This window comes from Cavia porcellus, unplaced genomic scaffold (assembly GCF_034190915.1).
Source record: "Cavia porcellus strain 051 isolate PalLab524CR breed Dunkin Hartley unplaced genomic scaffold, mCavPor4.1 scaffold_18, whole genome shotgun sequence".
Classification (NCBI taxonomy): Eukaryota; Metazoa; Chordata; class Mammalia; order Rodentia; family Caviidae; genus Cavia; species Cavia porcellus.
The window spans coordinates 18,041,427-18,049,521 of record NW_026947501.1 but is presented as its reverse complement, the minus strand read 5'-3'; positions in this window follow the sequence as shown (position 1 = coordinate 18,049,521).

Here is an 8,095-nt window from a genome sequence, read left to right as displayed (position 1 = left end):
AACCTAAACTACAGAGTGAGACTACTAAAAATCACTTTTAGCTTATAGATTACTGAAAATAGGCAGTGAATAGGAATCAAACTCAGGACCTTGTGCTTGCTAGGCAGGTACTGTGCCACTAAGCTATATTACCAGCCCTTATTTTTAATTTTGTAATTAATTTTACACAAAAAGTTGTAATTTTGGGTAAAATATGACATTTTAAATATTTTAAAAATAATTAATAGAAACATCATTCAGAATTCAAAAGATATAAATAGTTTCTAGTGAAAATTTCCTCCTAAACCTGATCTGTAGTTATCCACCTTCCTCTTCAGAGGAAAGTAATGCTATCTATTATATATATATATATATATATATATATATATATATATATATATAATTTATACATACATATACACTATATATGTACATACACACTGTTTCCAATTATATATGTATATATATTTACAATCACATATAAATAAAAGTTATATAGTCAGAGTATAAGCATTGTTTTTAGACTATATTCTTTCTCATAACAAGTTAATACATATGCATTATATAAAATTCAGATGTGGCAGCAACTCACTTTCTGGGGTCCCTTCTGTCTCTTGGGAAGGATCTGCTCTCGCTCAATAAAATTTTCTACTCTTAAAAAAAAATTCAAACCATGAGGAAATGCTTAATTTAGAAAATAAAGACTTCTGTGTAATGCCATCAACTGGAAAAGAAATCTAAACATTTTGTAGCTTTTCCTCTAATATTCACATATTTTAAACAGAATATGCTCATTCATTACTTCCTGGTTTGAAAACTGCCTTTTTTAATTTAACAAAATATTTTGGAAAGCTACATCAATATATGTAGATTATTCTCCTTCTCTTTTTCTATGGCTGTATTATTAAATTGTATAGTTATAATGTGTTTAACCAATACCCTTACGTTGAGAATTTGAGTTATTCCCCATTTTTACTAAGATCTGTACTGGTATCACTGTAGTATTTAAATCTCCTTCAAATATCTCAGAACCCAAAGAGCAATTACAATAGTGAACCCCAAAATCTATGGATAGCCTCTATAACAAAACTTAGTGACAACATATTTCCATAGACCCCAAAGTGAAAATGGACAGAAACAAATCACCAACAGCTACAAGACCCAGTAAAACCTTTTTGGGATTGAGAAGTCCCAAAGTTCATGAGGATGCAATGTGATTTTTGTTTAATGTTCTTGAAAGTCATCATGAAGAAATTCCATGAAGCACAGATAAATGGTAGAAATAACTATAACTTTATTAAGAACAAATGCCTAACCATCTGACCAGGACTTTACTCTCAGTACCTACTAATCTAGTGAAAACACAACCAAGGGAAATATAATACAGCCAGGCATGTTGCATATACCTATAATAATCCCAGTGTTCTGTGAGGCTGATGGAGAATCTCAAGTTCAAATCTAGGTTGGACAATTCGACAACTCAGCTAGAAACTATTTTAAAATTTAAAAAATGAAAAAGGGCTGGGGATGGAGCTCAGCAAGAAGATCCTGGCTTCAATCCCTAGTTCATAGGAATAGAGTAAAAAATAAAAAGTTATCATTTTTCTAATGTACACAAAATTGTCAACAAAACATATCTTAATATTATATTGAAGGATGTGACTTTCACGAGATTATATCACAGTGAAGTAGCTGAAATCAACAGCGTGGGATCTCATATTATCCCTTAGAAATAAATTGCCTGTGATCACCTTCTTGGGTCAGGGTAACACTTTCATTGTTTGCTCACTTTTACTTTTGATAAGTTCTTGACATTTTGAGCATCCTAATGCTTCCTTCATTATCATCTTTATCTCCCACCTTTTTCTAATTCTAAAGATGGAAAAATATTTTTCATTAACAACATCATGGAAAATAGTATTGGAGGGACAACAAAAAATGAACTGCTTAGCCAGGCATGATAACACATGCCTGTAATCCCAGTACTTGGGAGGCTGAGGCAGGAGGGTTGTCATGAGTTGCAGACCAGCCAGGACTACACAGTAAGTTCAAAGCCAGCCTGAACTTGGGGCATATGAGTGATGCACACAGAAGAATCGTGATATCCTGGCCAACATTCAAAAAATTAAGTTAATTTGGTGAATTTGAGAGAAGAAAAAGAATAGTGATAACAAAATATTTTTAAAGATTTGGAATAATTCCATGATTTTTATGGTTGTTTATTAATGAAATCAAATGGTTTTCTCAAACTATTGAGTATTCACAGATTTAGAATACTATCATACATCAGGATATTTTCTTTTTAGTCAAATGCTCTTCCCAGTAAGTAGAAGTCATTTACAAAATCAGCAAACTCACAACATCACAAGAGCTTGATTAGTGTTCTATCTTCTGTGTAACTGTCAGCCAGTTGCCAAAACCATTTCACATACATTAGGTCGTAAAAACTGCTCTCTTTTGAGATTTTAATAAAATTCTTCATTTTGGGGTAACTTTTAATAATTTTTACTTTTTAAAAAGATTTGTTTTAAATAAAATCATTCTGCTTACATAGTGTCTTGGTTACTTTTTCTCGTTTCTGGGACAAAACACCTGATACCCAAAATTAGGGAAGGAAAGTTTATGTAGCTTACATTTTTTGTAGGTTTCAGTCCATAATCAACAGACTCCAAGGCAGAGTGGCATGGCACTGAGGCAACCCTTCAAAGCAGCAGCCTAAGCAAAAGGGAAAGAGCAAGCTTCTTTTCCTCCCTTATATTGTACACAGGTCATACATAGACACACACACACACGCGCACACACACACACACACACACACACACACACACACACACACACAGCTACAGGGCTGGTATAGCACTCAAAATCTCCGTGCTCTCCTGTTGCACAGGATGAGGATATTTACAAAGTAAGAATCCTAGTTCCTGTTGAGTCTCTCAGTAAAACTTCTAAATTTCTCAAGTTGACACAGTTTATCAACCATAACACATATAAAATGTCAAACTAGTAGATTAAGGCATCAAATGCAAATGTTCAGTTACATTTAAACATTTTTGTTGATATATATTGGTTTTCTCTTTTGGTGTATTTCCCACAACTTGTAACTATTCTCTTAAGAGTCCCAGTTGAAGTTCTAAGATAATATAGAACTCAACTGAGCTCAACAGAGATTCATTTACATATAACTATTTTCTAAGAACAAAGCTTATTTTTGAAACAAAACAAAAAAACAAACAAAAATGAAAGACACCAAACTAACACTTCTTAATACATTATGTTTGGAGCTTTCCTACGTTGTTTAAATGATCAGTATGAAAAATTCTTGTAAACAGTTCAGTTCCTACTGTGCCTGTCCTTTTAACTTAAAGACTTTGTAGTATTAATTGCTCTGCAAATACCAGAATTTTCTATATATTGTGCAATGTACACAAGAAACCATCAAATGGCTTATCTTGTACTTATCAATTTATTTTTATCCTCCAAAAAGCAGTATTTTTAAAGAAAAGCAGCTGCCACTTTGTAAATATTTTAATGGCTTCTATAAGTACAGCTGTCAGTTTAACAAATAGTATTATAAAAGATTTTCATTCTTCCATATGATTGCACATCTTGAAATGTGTTTTACCCTGCAAATCCTTCAGAGACTTTAGACTAGAAAGGGTATCTCTTGTGGAAGCAAAAGGCCAACAAAAAGAATAAACAGCATTAAAGAATAATGCATAAGCCCACCAGAGAACTAATGCCATTCATTTCAGAAGACAAATGTATATAACAGCAACAAGTTCTCTCAGCTCACTTCTCTTCCTGTGACTCAGGCAGTTTGTTGAAATGGAACAACACTGGCTTTATGCCAGACATTTCAGGTACAAACTTTGATTCTTCTGCCATTTAATAGATATTAGTTTAGAGCAAGCCAATTAACCTCTTTGACCTTTAGTTTTGTATCTGCAAAGGGGGTAATGGTACCTAACTTACAGGGTCTTTATGAGAATTAAAGATAATGTATGTAAATGGCCTAACTCAATAAAGGTGACACTTACTATTCTATCTACTATCTAGCAACCAGCAGTCTCCTAATCACTCTTTCATCCTTCTTTACATTTTTATTCTCTCAGCTTATCTCTTCCTCTTCTATCTTTTTTTTTTTGTCTAATTCATGGAATTTGCAGGAAGAAATACTTTAAAGGTGATAAAATTTAGCTCTTTTGTGAGCAAATGACAAGACAGAAGCTTAGACAAAATAAGTTGTTCAAGATCACAGTTAAAAACAACAATCAGATTCTAACCTCTTGAACTTTTCACTGTTTTCTTCTTGATATGAAGTGAGATTTGATAAGGCTGATCTACTCTGGGTGTGAAGAAGCATGAATAAGATAAGAAAGTAGAAAAAATGGACAAGAAAAAAATATTAAAGAAAAAAGAGGAAAGCTTTTGCTTTTTTCTCTAGAGTGGGATGCATCAAGCTTTTTATAAACAGCCAGATGATATGTGTTTTAGACAAGTCATACTCGACTCTGACAAATGTTAGCATATTGTCTAAGGTTGATATGTACTATAAATAAAATGTGGATACATTCCAAAAACTTTTATTTGGACACTGAAATTTTCAAATGATTTTCGCATTTAAGAATATTATCTGAAAGGATAGTATACCTGTAGAGAGTCATACATGTATAGAACTTCTCCTAAACAGTTTATGAGAATCAATTATATAATGCATTATGAAACGAACAATTACTTGGAAGAAAAAGAGACACTATGGTATCCAGTGCTGATTCCATAGCATCATGCTGTGAAATCCAAATACTATTACTCTTTGTTCAGAGTGATTTTAGTCTGTTTTGTATTGTTTAATTTCAACATACATGAAAGTATGGACAGCTATTTTGAAAAGAACGAGAAACATGGCAGCCATTGTTGATTTCCCTATTGTCTGGTTTTGAAGGTCTATAATTCTGTCAGTTTAATACTATTTTTTTTGTATGAATTCATTGTGTGTGAAGATATGGACAACTATTTAGAAGAAAACAAGAGACAATATAGCCAGTGATGATCTCCTGTTGTCTTCCTTGAAATCTGTGTTACTTACATTGTTTTCTTCTGATTTGCTTTGTACTGTTTTGTTATGTTTAGTTTCACTCTCTTTAAAATAAGATAAAAAAAATTTTTTAAAAGAACATTATCTGAATATTGTGAATAGGTAAGAAACGACTCAAAGGGGGAAAAATAACTCGGATAGGGAAAAGGAGAAAAGAAGGAAGAAAAGAAAAAAAGATAAATCTGTATATATACACATAAGATAGCTAAGAAGATTGTACTGCTAATTCTATTAGTTCTTGGAACAAAACAGTTAACACTCATAGGATTAAATCATTTTTGCATATCTAAATCTGGTAATCTGAGTAATTCTTTTGAAAATAATTATGCAAAATAAAACTTGCTTTGTTAAGTTTCTACCACCTCATTTGGAAAGCCTGTCTTACTTTGTTTTAGGATTGTCATTGTTATTTATTTGTCCCTTTTGTTTCTTGTTTTTCTTATATTTTTGTTTTGTTTTTTCCTCTTTAAAATAAAAAAAGTTAAGAATATTATCTTTTTATTTTACCCAACAATTTGAAACTAGAAACTATTAAGTCATATGCCATACAGCACTAGACAGAGGACTACATTTGACCAGTAAGCGATAGTTTGTGGACCCTACTCAAAAGCAAACACAGATACCCTTAAGAGTATAAGCCTGATGATAAATGTGACAGACACAGGACCTGTTATCAAATTCTCCTTGGTTTCATGGAAGTAGTAGGATCTGATGGATACTAAGATGTAATGGGCCATGTCTACCACACGAAAATTGGACAGTAGCTACTCTAATTGAACAGACTGCTACTCAAGCAAAGAAGACAAAATCTGCCAAATATTCTAATTTTTCAATTACAGTGATAGAAATCATAGAATATTGGGACTATGTGGTATTTATAGTGTGCTACACAGTAAACTGACAAAATAGTGAAAGAAAGTTCCACTGTGATATGTGAAAGTTTATTCTGTAATATTAACTATGAGGAAGTTAGTAGAAATTGTATTTGACTCATATGTTAATCACTTTTAAAAACAAAACTTCTGAGGGCCCGTAGACATTTTGTTAGCCTATTTTTAGCACTTAAAGATAAGAAGGGAAGGGGAAGAGAAATAAAAACAATTAAGATATATTATATATAGGTATCTATTCCCCATAATGAATGTAATCATTATATACTGCAAATATGTACTAATAAAAAATTAAAAACAAGTTATTTATAGTGATAATTATAGTGCTAGTTATAGTAATAATGCTATTTATCATGAAAATGTTCACATAGATGATAAGCTTTAGCTACCTAGAAATGTAGGCAAGTTTTTTGTGTAAGGTATCAGATAATAAACACTTTACCTTTTGCACAACTTGTAGACTTTCTGCCATCTACTCAGCCCTTCTGTTGCAGTACAAAAGCAGCTACAGACAGAGTATAAATGATTGAGAGTAGCTGAGTTATAATAAAACTCAATTTACAACAATAGATAAATTGTGCAGTTTACAAATGCTCCTAGCTATGTGCAGTAATTGTAAAAAGGTGACATTTTAAAGTTCATATGCCTACACTCTACACATATCCTTGTAATACCCATAAGAAAATGCTTCACACTATATAGATTAACAGGGGAAAAAAACCCAAGATTTTCTTTTTTTTTTAATTTTATTTAAAAGGAAAAAGAGAAAAAACAAAACAAAACAAAGCAGTGTAAGGGTACAAGTAATACAGAATTACAAAAAAAAAAAAAAAAAAACAGTAAGAAATCACCAGTTAATAGATTACACATTATCATCTTAGAGATAGTTGCTCAAGTCACAGTATCAAAGCATACAAAGTGGACATTGAAACAGTGAGACTGCAAACAGTTGTGTTCAATGATCCAACATTAATATGGTCAGCTATTTAACACCCTTAAACACACTTGCAGTTGTATCCTTTAGAGAACTTTTTTTCCCTCTCTTTTTTTACAACAAAATTTACACATTTTGGGTTTTATTACTCCTTAGTTGTTATTACTTTTTTTTTTGGAAGAGAATAAAGTCAAATATGGCAAAACAAAGCTGTCAGTCAAAACCAAAAATAGACATAGTATATGATGTAAAAACAGAGTACAAGGGTTATGAACAATGATTACCATAATGCCTCTTGCTTCCTTAAAAAGAATTGTCTATCTCATTAGGTATTATAAAGTTGAACAAAACAGTAGAAAACAAGACCAATAAAACTTAAACATTGTAAACATTACAGGACTTCCAAAGGAGATAATAGTCAAACCAGAATGGGCATCTTAGTGAATCTTATTGCCTTCAAAGTAGTTGCCTATACCCTCAAACTTGATACTATTATACAAAACGTAACAGAGTCTAATCACTCAAAACAAGATAGTGGGAGTACAGGGCTTCAAATCAAGTTAATAGGAAATCAAAAAAAGTTACTATAATATATCCTGCTAATTTTTAAAATTTTTCCCCTTAATTAAAAAAAACCATAAAAAATAACTAAATAATTTTTATAATGAATAAGGGAGAGATTGAGATAAAAGAGAATATAACAACATAACAATACAGGTCAAAGCATGACTGTTTCAGCAACCTAGTGCTTCACCATCAAATAACCCGACTTAATAGTACTTACTATAGTGTCTGTCTTTTTCCTTGAAATATTTGAATATAACTTCATATACTATAGCTTCAAATATTTCCATATCAAGAAGCCCAGAATAAAGCCATTCCAATTAATAAGTGAAAACTTTATAAGGCTTCAAGGCCACATAATGGGAAATCATGATTACCACATACTTTTATATATTTGAATCATTACTTACATTAGGGAAACTATTCGGTATTCACACATGTGAGATTGATTTATTTCACTTATGAGTATGGTCTCAAGCTGCGCCCATTTATTGATAAATATCTCAATGTGATTCTTCTTTATAGCTGAGTAATACTCCATTGTATAGAAATACCACAACTTTTTTATCCATTCCTCAGTTGATGGACACCAGGGTTGTTTCCAAGATCTGGCGATTACAAATTGTGCTG